Genomic DNA, 16,179 nt, shown 5'->3' on the forward strand with positions numbered 1-16,179 from the left:
ATGGGAGAGGGGCTTGCAAACAGGAGACCAAGATGTCATTTCTCTGTAGGTACCAATATTGCCCACAAGGGCACCGTCTTTGAAATGGGCAGGTGCAAAACAAAACAAACCACAAAACAAGTCACTGTGTTGCAAGAGAAATAAAGACTTTTAAATAGTTCACTCCATTGTCATTTATTTTCCTGGGGGAGGTCAAAATTAAAACAAACAAAAATACTATAAATCCAAATATTGGCATGAGATTTTAGTGGAGAGAGAAGTGCAAAACAGAACAGAACAAAATAAAAAACGCCACTGTCCCTCAACCCAGTCAAGGTTGTAAGAAAGATTCCCACTCTAGCTGCCCTTATTTTTATACCCCCACTCACTGCTGAGGACCATCAATTTAGTATTCTGAAGCATAAAAGGGGTTAAAGCAGCAAGAGCAGGAACGGATAGAGGTAAGAAGCCAGAGTCAACAGACAGGAAGGAACCACAGTTTACTCAAGAAAAGCAGTGACAGCTTCTAGGGGCTGAGATACACAATGCCTAGGAGGGAGGTCAGGTATAAAAGTAGAAACTGCTTTTGAGGAAGTAAAAGAAAAGAGTTTTAAAGCTTCAAGATTTCAACAGAATGTGGATACAATTAAACTTCTAGAAAGGACCCCATTGAAGAAAGGGAAAACCAGGAAAATACAGAAAGTCTCAGGAATTCCCACAACCCCTTAAACACATCCTGTTCCAGGAAGCAACCACATCTTCACCGAAGGTCATAACACTTCCTTCTACTATTGGTGAAAGAAAAAAATCATCACCTTCCAGAAGCTTCTTTTCAGACCACTACTTCCCACATATTTTGTCACCCCAACCAGTCCTATTCATTAGTGGCTTGTAGATTTATTTTCAAATACCCCCTTGGGTGGTAAAAATGAAGGAATCTCTCCCTTCCACTGGCCCAGTAGCTCAGAAGTTACAAGGGGCTGTCAGCCTCCTAGAGACTGAAACAACCTCAGAGACTAAAGCTACCTTTCCAAGGATTGGAAATTTATTCTGAAAAAATTTTAGAATTCATATTTGCCACAATAAGATAAGAATTGAAAGGTAGAAATCTCAAACTCTTCCCTTAGACCTACTTTACTGCCCATCCAGGTTCCAGATATCACAGGACTGTCATTGCCATCTTACTAAGTGGCGGTATTCACAGGCAATTGTTTGTATCGTATAAATGTACCATCATGTTCCCACTAAAAACAGTAGTCTCTTTCTCTCTGGCTACGCTGGCGATTCTCCAGTTCAATACTTTAGCATGCAAAATAATTTCATGTGTGTGTGTGTGTGTGTGTGTGTGTGTGTGTGTGTGTGTGTGTGTGTGTGTGTTAAAGATAGGAAAGGTCTCCAGGAGATGGTGAGTTTTATTTTGTCTTGTCTGGATAGAGGCTTGATTTGCTCTTGAATGTTCCAGGGTGGAGAGTGAAGAAAGCACAGCATGTAGAGGTCTTTTGTGCTATAATTCCCCTTCATCTTCACCATCAACAGTGAGAGAAAGAGCAACACACCTGCTTGCATAACTGAATTTACAGGCTGGATTTTCTTCAAGTTACTTTGGTTAAGGTGCAGATTTGGGGATCTTGATCCTTTCTGCTATCTTTCTTTTCTGACTCCTTCCAGTGGTCTTTGTTTCCTCCATCTCCTGAACCACAGCTGGAATTTCCACTTTGGCGTTTTGAGTTACCACCCCATTGATTTCATTTTCATCGGCTTTCCTTGCTGGTCCTTCTTCAGTTGGCTGAGCTGGAACCACTTTCCCCCACCACCACTTGTAGGGGGTTGCTGCTCTGTGTCTAAACTCTGAGATTTAGCAGGAGGGTTAGAACATATCTTCACCCAAGCATTCTCCTTTGGTGGAGGGGCTAGCATTCCCTTTAGAGGCTGTTCAGATTTGGGATGTTTAGAAGTTGGAGAGTGACAGTCTACCCCCTTATTGAGTGTTTCATTTTCCAGATAGTTCTCACTCTTTCTCCTCCTTGTATCCTGATCTGACTTACTTCTGCCAAAAGTGGTTGAGGTCTCAATCTGTGATGACTCACTTCCTGCCCTTGACTATTCCTGTTCCTGAGTTTGTTCACTTCAACATCTTGGGTGTCTTTCTTGAGGTCGTCATTCTAGTTTTGGCTTATCCAGTTGACACTGCCATTTTTCCTATTCTTTTAGTAGTCATTCTTGTACTTCTCACTCTCTAGCAGCTGTATCAATAGGCTTTGCCCCTCCAAAGACAGAGGCAGCTAGCAGAGGAATCATCTTCCTTAGGAGTACTTTGGGGCTTTAGATTCAGTTTGGGTCTTTGGCGGGGGGGACCTCTGTCATCATGATGATAGTCATCCAGAGAGTAATCATCTCTGGAGCTCCATGACCAATCATGATCATCCGTCTTTCTTATCTGTCTTCATAGTGGTCCCCGCCTTCTCTGTCATCATCCCTGTGGTACCCACTACCAAATGCTCTTCTGCCTATCTTGGAATCATACCCTCTGTCATAGTCTCTGCTGCTTCAGTTATCATAGCAGTCCCGGCCCCTGGATCCATATCTTGGCATGGGCCATTGCCATACCTATCCTGGTACTGGTCTGAATCATAACAGTCTAGATATTTATCTCTATCATAATCTCTTCTAGGTGGGTGGTCATCAAAGCTATCTGTGGCAGGATGCACTCTCCAGTCTATATCTGTTTTATCAGAATCCCAATTTCTATCATGGCCGAAAGAATGATCATCCCTATCTTTATCCTGCGTAAACAACACCAAGTAACCCTACCATCCTACATACTATTCTACTCAATGAGTAGCCATTGAGTAATAATCAGCAACGTCCACTTGAATTCTTTTACCTAGACACTCTTCATTGAGTCTCAGGGTACTCAGCAAGGAATCCAGGTCCTCAAATTAAGCATAACCAAAACCATTCCATCTCTCTGTATTGATGGGTTCACATGGTAAACGCACTGCACTGATACTTAATCCTCTAAAGAAGTCCTTAATGAAGTCTTCTGTCACTTTATAAGGTAAATTGTCTAGATAAGTAGTGTAGGGTGTTGATTTGGGAAGACAGCTTCAGTTGATATTGGGTTCCCGAGTATTGGGTTCCTGATATTGGGTGGAGCAATGGGCAGGATGGAACATTCAACTGGGGGTGCCCTATACACATTGTCATTATTACTGTGCTGCGTAGTTGAAACATTTCTTTCTATGTTACTTGTTTCATCAGTCCAGCTGACTGGTTTGGGAACATAGGTACTTCCTCTACCTGTTTCTCCACCCTTAGCCAGAAAGTCTGTTAGGGAAAGAGTCTTTCCCTTCTTATTCTTCTTTTTTGTTGAATTTGCCATGTTGGGAGAGGGAGAGAGAACACAAAGGCTGCCCTGTTTTTAGTTTTTGTTATGCTATCTATATAGAGGACAGAATCTGATAGAACTATTGACATGGACTGAAGAGTTAGTGGGAGGCTGGGTGGTGACACACTCAGCTCAGTGTAATGTTACCATGTTCAAAAACCTGGGTTCAAGCCCCCAATTGCCACCTGTGAGGGGGAGCTTCCTAAGTAGTGAAGCAGTGCTACAGGTGTCACTATTTCTCCTCCCCTCTCTGCCTTCCCCTCTTCTCTCAATTTCTTCTTGTTTCTGTTCAATACATTTATAAATAAATAAATAAAAAGCTAAAATATATTTTTTTAAAAAGAAAGAGCTAGTGAAAGTAAATTTGAAAAGGTAAATTGGTTGTAAAAACAATCAAGGAATTATAGGAACGTTGTTAAAAGATTTTTTTAAAACTAGTTTACCCTTAGACACACAACATAGAAGGACTTTGAAGGCATTGTGCTAAGTGAAATGCCAGACAGAGAAAGACAAATATTGTATGATCTTACTTATATGTGGAGTTTAAATAAAATAAAATTGAAATCACAGATACAAAGAAAAGATTTATATTTACCCGAGTGGGAAGATGAGGAGGGAAAAACTGAATGAAGATGAGCAAGAGGCACAAACTTCTAGCTATAAGATTATAACTCATGGCAATATAATGCACAGTACTTAATACATAATATGAAAAGTTGAAAATTGGTAAGATGGGGAGTTGGGCAGTAGCACAGCAGGTTAAGTGCACAAGCCCCTGGTTCCCCACCTGCGGGGGGGGGGGGGGTCGCTTCACAAGCAGTGAAGCAGGTCTGCAGGTGTCTACCTTTCTCTCCCCCTCTGTCTTCCCCTCCTCTCTCCATTTATCTCTGTCCTATCCAACAATGACAACAATAAGAACTACAACAACAACAACAAAAAACAAGGGCAACAAAAGGGAATAAATATTAAAAAAAAGTTAAAAAAAAGAAAATTGGTAAGATAGTAGATGTTAAAAGTTCTTATTATAGGAAACAAAATTTTTACGTGTATTGGTGAAGGATGTTATATTTATTACATTTCTTATTTTGCAGTATATACATATATCTACTTATTATGTTCCATACCTAAAGCTAATATAATTTTATGTGCTAATTGTGTCTCAATAAAACACATCTACAATGATCTAAATTTCTTGCCTAATTGGCAAATGACTTGCATTTTACATGAAGCAAATTGTAATTTTTTTTTTTGGCCTCCAGGATTATTGCTGGGGCTCTGTGCCTGTAACACAAACCCACTACTCCTGGAAGCCTTTTTTTTTTTTTTTTACATTTTGTTGCCGTTGTTGTTATTGCTATTGTTGTTGTCATTGCTGTTGTTTCTCTTGGATAGGACAGAGGGAAATTGAGAAAGGAAAGGAAGACATAGAGGGGGAGAGGAAAATAGACACTTGCAGACCTGCTTTGTCATTTGTGAAGTGACCTCCTTGCAGGTGGGGGCCTGGGGGGTTGAACTGGCATCCTTATGCCAGTCCTTGCACTTCACAACATGTGGCAATTTTTTTTTAATCTGACCTTCTTGATTAGCTCCTGCCTTTTTCTCCAGTTTCCTCTAAGATACTCAACTTGGCTTAACTCTTTTGTTCTAAGTGTTCTAAGATCTCTTCTGGCTCTTAAAGCAGAATGTTTATGGGAGAATGGAGACGATATGATTGGAGTTTATACTGGACTCAAGAACCTGGCTGGGGATTAAGTAACCTAAGTCATTTGGTCTTGACCATGCTCAAAGGGTGTTAGAACATTTTGCATAATGGAACATCTTTGTAATTTCTTAAGGCCAAGACTAAATATGGTGAACAGGGGACTAGAATATCATATTGTCTTATTCAGTTTTAGAGTATCCTATTGGCATTGAATTTTTAGATTTTTTTTTTTTTTTTTTTGGACTATCTCTGGTCATTGTTGTTGAAACTATTTGTATTTGTTTTGGCAACCTGAATGATTGCGCAGACAGCATTTCTATCAGAAGGTTGTAAATTGAAATATGGCAGTGCCACTTCCCTCTGGGTGTGTTACAATCAGTCACATTTATGGCACATTCCTTGTAGTCAGAGAGCTGCGCTAGGCTTTTATAGTAGTCCAAGAACACAGACTGTGTCATCACACTGTATTATTACTATTTTAATGATATTTAATTTTATTTCTTTATTGGGGGATTAAAGTTTTACAGTTGACAGCAAATACAATAGTTTGTACATGCATAACATTTCTCAGTTTTCCATATAACAATACAACCCCCACTAGTTCCTCTGCCATCCTGTTCCAGGACCTGAACTGGTCCCCCCCACTGACTCCCAGTCTTTTACTTTAGTGCAATACACCAACTGCAGTCCAAGTTTTGCTTAGAGTTTTCTCTTCTGATATTGTTATTCAATTTCTGTCTGGGCATCACACTTTAATGAGGGTATGATATCTATAAAATCTGTGAGATTTGGATAGCAAATACATTTTAGAAATATGAGTAAAGTGAAATGTGCTTGATAAGTAAAACGTACAGTTTAAGATTTCAAGTACTTACTTAATCTCATCAGTATTAGAAATACTTCAACTGCGACAGTAATAAGATAAGATTCCTAAGATTACTTCTAAATTTAGGATTGTCCTGGCTAATTGAAAAATAGGAACTTCTGACCTACCACCCACTAAATGCCTACTCTTTTCCATTTTGACTTGGGGGTGTGGATCCACATGACCAGCCCGGGACAGCTATTTAGTAATTAATACTAACCTCTGCACTAGAACTAAGCTTCACATATGTATGTGTCAGGAAAAACACAGTGTATTTCTAATTAGAGAAGCTAACACATGTTGGTATCTTCTAATTCTGCTTTTAAAAACCCCTTCTGTTTCATTTGGTTTAAATCCCCCCTGCTTAACACTGCATTCTATTTACATAACCACTGTATTCTATTTACATAACCACTGCCATCTATTTACATAAATCACTTTTACATTTACCTAAAGCACCACCTTCCCTCCAGGGCATTGGTGGTTTAGTGGTAGAATTCTCACCTGCTCCACCCCCTCTCCTTGTCACACCCTGATCCTCTCCTTGTCACACCCTGATTTTCACCAGTCACTTTTCTCTCCACCCTCTCTGCATCACATCCTGTTCACACCCTACTTGGGAAGTATATATAAAGACAACATTGTTCGTTTTAGTTAGTTGTTAGTTTAGTCTAGCTTGGTATAGATTGCGCTGCGTCCTGCATGAATAAAGAGATACTGCATACAGCTCAACCATGAGTCCGGTCGTCTGTCTCCCGTCAGTGAAGCTCAGTCTGACAAACACAAGATTGAAAGGTGAATTTTAGACAAAACAACCAGAGAGACATTTTAATTTAAGGTCTACAGGAAAGATCATCTTCTCTCTGTTCCACTCTGTCAGCCTGTCCTGTCTATAAGATGACATCAGATCTAGGACAAAGTCAGGGTTATGGTGTGGGTTTTGGAGTGAGAGGGAACTAAGTTGGATCGTTTACTGTAGATCTACTAATCTTATAATGAAGTACTTAACTTCTCAAAACTTGGATTTTCTCATTAGCAATATAAACTTACAAAAGATGCACAAGTAGTCATGTTTGTACTGGTTGGGTCCAGTGTTTTCATTCTCTCTCTTTTAATGGTGTCAGAGTTGGGAACAGGACTAGAAAGCTGGATCAAAGCACAAAATAGCTACCAAATTTGAAGAAATTATATAAATACAATTAACTGTTTACTATGTCTATCTGACCTGGGGTCTCTATCTATTCATATTTAGCAAAGGAGCCTGTGTAGCCTCCATGTCTGTCAGTCTGGGCTCGCAGTCCATGGTCACAGCTGGGAACATTCTAGGCTGCACTCATTTCATGACCAGTCTTCCTTGAGTGGCAGAGTAGGTTGACTCAACCTCCCTTTGGAGAGTGGGACAGTCCTTACCATTGGTAATTCATAGTGAGGGTACAGTCCTGAAGAAGCCCACAAAAGGGCTTACGATGTAGTTCATGAGGGAAGTGACCTTTGATGGTGGAGAGAAGTCTTGCTCCTTTGAGTCTATGAGGTAATCCAAGGATTTTCTGACTAGAGCCTCAGGTTGTTGGGCCTTAAAGCCAGCCCCCTTGCTCTGCTTACATAATCATTGTTTTGCCTGAAATATCCCCACCTCGTTATCCCTTCAGGGTATTGTTAATTCAGTTAGAACCATCGCCACACTTGCTAAGGACACTTCCACTTTCCCAGCATGCCTTTTGCCTCTCTCCACCTCCTTTCCTAGCCAATCCCGTACTTGCCACTTCCATCTTTACCCTATAAATCCTGCTGCTGTTCCGGTTTCGCTCTCTTTCTCTTCTGTGCCCTGACCTGGAGAAGACTTGGAGAAGGGCTGGTGGGCATAGTGGGAGGCGGCCATTTTGCTAGCTCCACGTGGCCTAAACTGCTGTGCTCACAATAAAGATTTGCATTCCCACTCTGCCACGAGGTCCTGGTCTCTTCTCTCTCCTCTGCAACACAACCTAACATCAGGTGATGGGGTGGCCTGGCAGTGACCAAGATGATCATCAGTAAGTGAGCTAGTGAAAAATTCTTTTTTTTTTTTTTTCACATGCAACAGAGAGAAGCCAGAGCAATGTTCTGCTACATGCAATGTTGGGAATTAAACCGGGAACCTCTTGTATGAAGGTTCAGCTAGGCTACGTCACCCAAAAAATTCACTGCTCCTTTTGTCCTCAGCCTTACCCTGTCTCTAACTTTACCAGCAGAGCTACAAACATGTAATATTTGATATTTTTACTGAAATTGTTCTTTTATACATAAAAATTCTCTTTATTTAGAGTGAAGGAAAAAGAGAGAGGGAGAGAAACAGATGGAGAGACCACAGCACCATTTCTTTATTCATATGGTGCCAGGGGTTGATTCCAGGATCTCACACAGTGAACCTGTGCTTTCTGAGGTGAGCTTTCTTTTAGCCCTCTCCTCCCTTATGCCCACCCCCTAATATTCTTGAAGGAAAATTTCATTACCTTCTTTATTTCTTGGACTGTCTTTGGAGACAGGTTGGACTTATCTTTAAGTTCTTTGGATTTGAGCTTTGATTTTTGGTGGAGTGTCTTACACAGTTCCCCAGTTAGGTTTGTAGGAAGGAGAACAGTAGTGAAGATTTGAAAATATGACAGTACTGACAAAGTGAAAAATCCATCTAAAAATACTCCAGCATAAAGTGAAAACTTTTAAACAAAATTGTTTCCTGAAAGTTCAGTGAGAAAAAAAAAAGACACAGAAGGCTCCAATGTCTCTGAAAGAAAGGGAGTTAGTTTCTCAGCTCTGCTTATCTGCATGTGGTGCTCTGTGGACTGATGACACTTAATTACCACATACAGTTTTATAGACTGTTTTATGAGAAGCTGCTTTTTAGCCATTCATGGATTGCTATAAAGGGAAATACAGAAAAATAGAAGAGGATTTCCATAACTTGGCAAACATTATTCCTCTCTAGTTTGTGGCTAGAAACTGAAACTGCCTGGATTTTGTCTCTCAGCATTTCAAGAGACCTTTTCTGTCAAGACCGAAGTGGGTAAGATGCCAGATTTCACAGGCAGGGAAAGGCGTAAGGATATAAATACAATCACTGTGGAGAACCTGGAGCTTTGAGAGAGGAAGACATTGGTCATAACAACTCCAGGAAAGTAATTGACATGGCTAAGAGGGGTATAGGTAACTCCAGGAAGGATCCTGCTGGAGAAGTGAATGCATCATCGGAAGGCAAAGAAAGATCCAAAGTATATAGGGGAAAGAGATCATGGTTAGGCTGCTTCCTAGTAGCTGGTCCTTATGAAGTGTTGGAGATAATGTTAGAGAGGTAGGTGGGGACCAAATACTACTGGACTTTGTGTGCAAGGTGAGAGGGTATGGACTTGGATCTCAAGTATTAGGGAATGGTATTAATAGCTAACATTTATTGAGGAATTCTCCATAAGTTACACTGGGCACTCTGGAGGCAGCTGGGATCCTCATTTTACCCTTTACAGCCCTTTTCATTCATGATAACCTTATATATTGTTTCAAAGCAGGGGCGATCTGGGAAGACTGTGGTTAATTAATTGCCTTTTATTCATTGCCAGAACAGGAGGTGGGGAGGCTAGAAGTCTTCTTCTGGCAGTGGGTCAGAGTGGCTTGAGTTTCAGTTTCCTCCTAGAAAACAAAAATAAAACTGCCTACTTACGACTATTGTGAGAAAAAAAATAATTGAAATATTTGACGTGAAGTGCTGGACACATGGACAATGTTCCATTCATAGTAGCAATTTCTTTTTATTCTTGAAAGGACAAGGGTCAGTAAAATATTAAAGGAATGGGCAAGAGCATACAAGATTATTTATGCAGTTTCTTTCTTGTTCTCTTGGTCATTCCTTATCTGCACCCCCTCCATCCCATATCTCCTTCCTCTCAAGGCTGAATGGCATTCTGTGTCTTGTAAATGTGGTGCATCCATGGCCACAGGGTCCTCAGACATGCCCTTCTGACACTTTGACAAATGAATCAAAACATGAACAGTCTTGGGTCGATGGTTGAGTTTTCTAGCTTTTTAATCCCCTCACGTGTGGAGAGAGTGACAACTCTGGTGAACTAAGCCCACACAGATCTGAAGAACAATGTTGCTGGTACTGCTGGTGGAGGTCTTGGTTACCCAGGCAACATTTACCTATGCTGATGAAAAAAAGGCCTGTCTGTGACCACAGCCCAATGCATGCAGAAGTGTATCAAGTTATGAAGGCGATACAAAGCACTAATTTTCTCTTGAAATGAGGTGCATGCCGGTGTTAATTTCTTTTGAATGGCGCCTTATTTTTCTTCTTCAGGGAAGCAGGATAAAGCTTAATTTTTCACTTTGGCTGAAAATACAGTTTGTGAACCTGGCAAGCCTCTTAAGAGAAAAACAGCCCTGGCTCTGGACTGTTGGGCTTCCTGTCTTTTCAGCAACTTATTGCATTTGTTTTACTGCTTTGGGGGATTAGAAAATAGTCTCTGAAGGCCATTTCTGTAATGACTTGGAATATTAATGTGGAAAACTTGCTCACTGGACAATACAGTGAATACTATAGCTTTTCTCTAATTGGCTACTGGGTCTTTTGCTCCCTGAAGTCGTTTTTTTTTTTTTTTTAAATGTATTCTTTATTGTAAAAGCTTGTGCACATTAAGTACACAAAAGCAATTAAAAAGCCTAATGACTTATAATTAAGTGAATATATTTATGACATTACCAACACTGAAGTAAAGACTGGGACTCTATGCCTTCCCAGTTCTTACCTTCTTTCACTCCCCTCAAGGAGAACATTGTCTTGACTTTATAAAGAAGCTTTTATGAAAAGTCTTGTCACCTAAACTTGTTTCTACACACTGTTGTTTGGTTTTGAAATTCATGTAGTTGGAGGTTACAGTGAAGTGTAGTTTTATTTTTAACTCCTTTTGCCCCTAGCATTATGTTTCTAAGGCTCATTCCTACAGTGTTAAAAGATGTATTTACTTTAGTGATATATTTTATATGTCTGCACCATGTTTTATATTATGACTTGACTATTGATGATATTTACAATTTCTACTATTCAGTTATTATAAGTAACAGTATTATGCGCATTCTTGCCCACATTTCATATACATAGGGGTGAAATTTCTGGAACACATGGTATTTGTGACTTTGACTTCAGTGCTATTAATATATGTTATATCATATTACTTAACATATACCATATATTTTGTATTAAATGTATATTTTTAAAAACCGAAATAATTTTATTAGAAAGCTAGAAGGGAGGGCAGTTAGGTGACATAGAAAGTTAAATACATAGTAGGCATTAGATAATATCAGAAAATGAGGGAAAGCAATTTAAGCATGCTATTTATGCAATAAAATAAATAAAAAGTTAAAACACGGGAAGTTCTTTTCTTCAAGGAGTGGAGCTTATTGGTGAGAAATGAACTTACTTACAAAACTAGCCCATTGCATTTCATAAGACATAATTCATTTGCTCTACTAATAGATGGAATACATCTCAATTATTATCCGTTTTCTGTCAATAAAATAACTTTTATTCCATTTTAAAAATTATGTATTTATTTTATTTGCTAGAGCAGAGGAGTTAAGAAGAAAAGGGGATAGAGAGGAAGAGAGAGACAGACATACACCTGCAGCACTGCTTTACCACTTTTGAAACTTCCTTCTTGTAGGTGGCGGCTGGGGTTTTGCTCAAACTTGGGTTGGGTCCTTGCTCAGGGTAATGTGTGCACTTAAGTCGGATTGCCACTGCTGTGCAATAGCTTATATTTCTAATGAAAGAGAAAATACTGTCAATGTTGTCCCTTACATTTCAGTTCTCAGGATCTGGCATTTTCTTTCACAAATACTTCAAGATAGTCCATATTTTAATTTCTTTTTGTGTCAGCTGTGGTGCATTTTTCTTTTTTACCATTGCCCTTTCAGCTAAATTTCAAGTTCATTGGCATGAATTTTTCTTAGTGTCTTCTTCATGTGTATTTAGTGCCAGAATTCTCTGTAGAGATAGTCCTTTTTTAAAATTTCTTTCTGATTGTTCTCCTGATCAGTTATTCCAAGTGTTTATTTTATTAACCTTATGACATTTCTTTTTTTTAAATTTTTTAAAATATTTATTTTATTTATTTATTCCCTTTTGTTGCCCTTGTTGTTTTATTGTTGTAGTTATTGTTGTTGTTGTCATTGTTGGATAGGACAGAGAGAAATGGAGAGAGGAGGGGAAGACAGAGAGGAGGAGAGAAAGATAGACACCTGCAGACCTGCTTCACCGCCTGTGAAGCGACTCCCCTGCATGTGGGGAGCCGGGTTTCAAACCGGGATCCTTATGCCGGTCCTTGTGCTTTGCGCCACCTGCGCTTAACCCGCTGTGCTACAGCCCTACTCCCACCTTATGACATTTCTTCCATGTACTATACATTTATTTTTTCTTATTCCATTTTCTTCTTCTTTCGCTCCCTCTTACTCTCTCTCTCTTCCCTTTTCTGTCTCTTATTTTGCCATGAAGCACATTAGGTAGAGTAGGGGGTAAGGAAGAAGTACCTGTTAGTATTTCCTTTATTGTTTATTTGTGGCATTTCACCACCGTTCGTTTTTTTTATTTTTCCCCCAGGTTATCGCTGGGGTTTGATGCCTGCACTACAAATCCACTGTTCTTGGAGGTCATTTTTTCCACTTTGTTGCCCTTGTTGTTGTTGTTATTGCTGTTATTGTTGTTGGATGGGACAGAGAGAAAGCAAGAGAGGAGGGGAAGACAGAGAGGGAGAGAGAAAGACACCTGCAGACCTGCTTCACTACCTGTGCAGCGACCCCACTGTAGGTGGGAGCTGGGGACTGGAACCCGGATGCTTAAGCTGGCCCTTGTGCTTTGTGCCATGTGCGCTTAACCCACTGAGCTACCAGATCCAAGGCCTCACACATACGTAGTTTTACTGTTCCTGGGTTGATTTTTCATAACATACTTGTTTTTATAATTACATTGCGACAGACATTAAGAAAGAGAAAGAGATAGAGGGTTAGAGACATTGCACCACGTAACACTTCTTGAGTGGTCACACTCCCGTGTAGTGACAGGGTTTAAAGCTGTGGCACTCTTGTTCACTTTCTGATGTTGAGATAGTTTAATTATAAGGCAAAACTTTCTGTCTGCTCACTTTCTGTTCTCTTTCTGTGAAGGGACAGATTTGTGGTGATCTTAACCTAAAACAAATGCTCCAGTTTTTTTCTTTTCATTCTCAGCAGATTCCTAACATACATTTCTATTTCCCTCATTGCTCAAAGCATCCACGAGGGGAAACGAGGTCCCAAATGCCAGAAACACTCTCTAGACTACCTTCTTTCGTCTAATCTTCAACTGATACTTCCCTCACCTATATAATCTTAGTGGCTTTTGGATCCTTGAAAGCATACAATACATATTTTGTCAATTTTGACCTATTTGTCTTTGGTTAGAGAATTTATTTGGATTACTAATGAGTTACTATTAGAAGCAGATTTATTATTTTTTTTTTTTCCTACAGGGTTATGGCTGGGGCTCAGTGCCAGCACTACAAGTCCACTGTTCCTGGGGGCTGCTTTTTTCACATTTTTATTAGAAGCAGATTTATTATTATTTTTTTTCCTACAGGGTTATGGCTGGGGCTCAGTGCCAGCACTACAAGTCCACTGTTCCTGGGGGCTGCTTTTTTCACATTTTTTAACAAGCACACTGCTCAGATCTGGCTTCCGGTGGTGTGGGGGATTGAACCTGGGACCTTTGGAGCCTCAGGCATGAAAGTCTGTTTACATAACCATTATGCTATCTACCCCCCACCCATTTTTTTTAATTGGACAGGACAGAGAGAAATTGAGAGAGGAGGGGAAGATAGAGAGGGAGAGAGAAAGACACCTGTGGACCTGCTTCCCTGCTTGTGAAGCGACCTCCCTGAAGGTGGGGACTGGGGGCTTGAACTGGGATCCTTGCGTGCATTCTTGTGCTTTGCTTAACCTGGTGCAGTGTTGCCCAATCCCGAAGAAAACCTCTTCATGGAGCTTTTTTTTTTTTTTATCTCTCTACCTTAAATTTTTCTGGTGACAAATTTCAAATATCACCAAAGCAGAGAAAAGGGGCTGGGCGGTGGCGCTCCTGGTTAAAGACACATAGTACAAAGTGCAAGGACTCAGGAGGGATCCAGCTTCGAGCCCCTCACTTCCCACCTGCAGTGGGGGTTGCTTTACAAGTGGTGAAGCAGATATGCAGGTGTCTTTCTCTTTCCCTCTCTACCTCCTCTCTCCTCTCTCAATTTCTTTCTGTTCTGTCTCTCTCTCTCTCTCTCTCTCTCACACACACACACACCCATCTGCCAGGAGCAGTGGATTAGTAGTGCCAACACCAAGGCCCAGCAATAATGGGAGGGGGGTGTTATTTATTTATTTATTTCCTTATTTTTATTTACACAAGATGAGAGAGAACACCAGAGGATCACTTTGGCACATGGGATGTTGGGGGATTGAACTTGGGACCTCATGCTTTCAAGTTTTATTTTTGTTTAGATGTTTTGATGTTTTCATGATGTGCAAGGAAGAGAAAATTACAGAACTGAACATTTTTCATCCCTAGCTATACCATTCACCTCTAAAGTCCACTGTCAGATAGATACAAGATATTCTGCCTTGTCTACTGTGATGTCCTCAATCCTAACCCAGAGTGAACCTGGTGCACAGTTGTTTGTTCTCTGTGAGCTATTATGAGTAGGTGAAAGACTCTATAATAAACTATAAACTATTGAAACTGTAAGAGGTCCTAGCTTACTATAATGAGCTTTTTTTTCTTTTGCCTCCAGGCTTATTGCTGCAGCTCAGTGCCTGCACTATGAATCCATTGCTCCTGGAGGCTATTTTTTTTCCATTTTGTTGCCCTTGCTATTGTTATTTCCATTTTGTTGTCCTTATTATTGTTGTTGTTATTGCATAGGACAGAAAGAAATCAAGAGAGAAGGGGAAGACAGAGACGGAAATTGAAAGACAGACACCTGCAGACCTGCTTCACCACTTGTGAAGCAACCCCCCTGCAGGTGGGGAGCTAGTGCTGGAACCGGGATGATTCCGCTGGTCCTTGTGCTTCACGCCATGTGCGCTCAACCCGCAGTGCTACTGCTGGGCACCCATAATGAGCTCATTTTATAGATGGAAATGGTGAGGTCCTGAGATCTGAGACATACCAGAGGTCACACAGGAACATAATAGACTTAGGTCAAGGTCCTAACTCAGAGCTCTTTATTTCCTCTATCATTTGCTAGCTTTTTAAACCACCACTTTATCTCTTTTGATAATGCTGAAGTTTAGGAGTGTTTCATTACAAGTGTGATGATATAATATGGCATTAAGACATGACAAGGTAAGTTTATTGGCCATAACTATTTGCCTCAAGTGAATGGTGAAGCCTTTGACCACTCCAGGCAAATATTAATAGCCCCATAAAACACATACTAGATAGTAGTGCTATTATCATGTGGCTATTCCATTTCCTAAAATTATTGTACAAATGCCACTTTAAACAAGTTTCTTACTATTTTTTTTAACTGTGAAGATTAGATTTCTTTTATGAGATAATTCTGTACCTGTAAGAGAAAATAGAGTTGTTGAGTAACTTGAAGATTCAGTGTGAGTTTTGGAATTAGAGTGATATGTGTTCAGGTGTTTGTGCTGTTACACAATAGCTTTTACATCAGTCACATTTCTTGGTCTTACTGAGCCTTAGTAGTCAAATAACAACAGAAAGACTTGTTTGGTGGATTTTACACTACTAAACACCTAGTTCAAAGTCTTGAATAGTAAGCAGTCAGTAAATCATATTTTTTAGATAAACGTAAGTTGGCGTTTTTCTCTCTTATTTAGTTCTCTGGATTAAAACATGATTGAAAGCACTAACATATTTTCATGTAAGTTTTCATTAATGAACGATAACATGGGTTGACCATGTGTGGCATTGTAGAAGTTTAGAAGTTACGCTAAGTGTTTTATTTACTCTGTATTGTTGAATTCTGACTTGATGAATACAGGTTATTATTATCCTCATAGAAGTTTGGATGATTTGTTTGGGATTTCAGAGCTAATGAGTGACAGGATTAATATTAAGCTCAGTCTTCTCACTGCCAGTGATCCTGACTGCTCTGCTTTGCTGCCTCCCTCTAGGACATCTTGAATTCACAGTGCTGCCAGGGGAGCTCATTGAAAGGAAAACAAGTCTGATGA

General features: G+C 40.0%; 1 protein-coding gene and 1 pseudogene across 2 annotated transcripts in view; one reads left to right on the top strand and one right to left on the bottom strand.

The window, feature by feature from the left end:
* The window catches only part of ST6GALNAC3 (ST6 N-acetylgalactosaminide alpha-2,6-sialyltransferase 3), a 719,129-nt gene that overhangs the window by 18,650 nt on the left and 684,300 nt on the right, over positions 1 to 16,179 (top strand). The gene's annotated exons all lie outside the window — the stretch shown is intronic.
* On the bottom strand, positions 1,279 to 4,078 carry LOC103117985 (eukaryotic translation initiation factor 4B-like; annotated as a pseudogene).

This window comes from Erinaceus europaeus, chromosome 11, assembly GCF_950295315.1.
Source record: "Erinaceus europaeus chromosome 11, mEriEur2.1, whole genome shotgun sequence".
Classification (NCBI taxonomy): Eukaryota; Metazoa; Chordata; class Mammalia; order Eulipotyphla; family Erinaceidae; genus Erinaceus; species Erinaceus europaeus.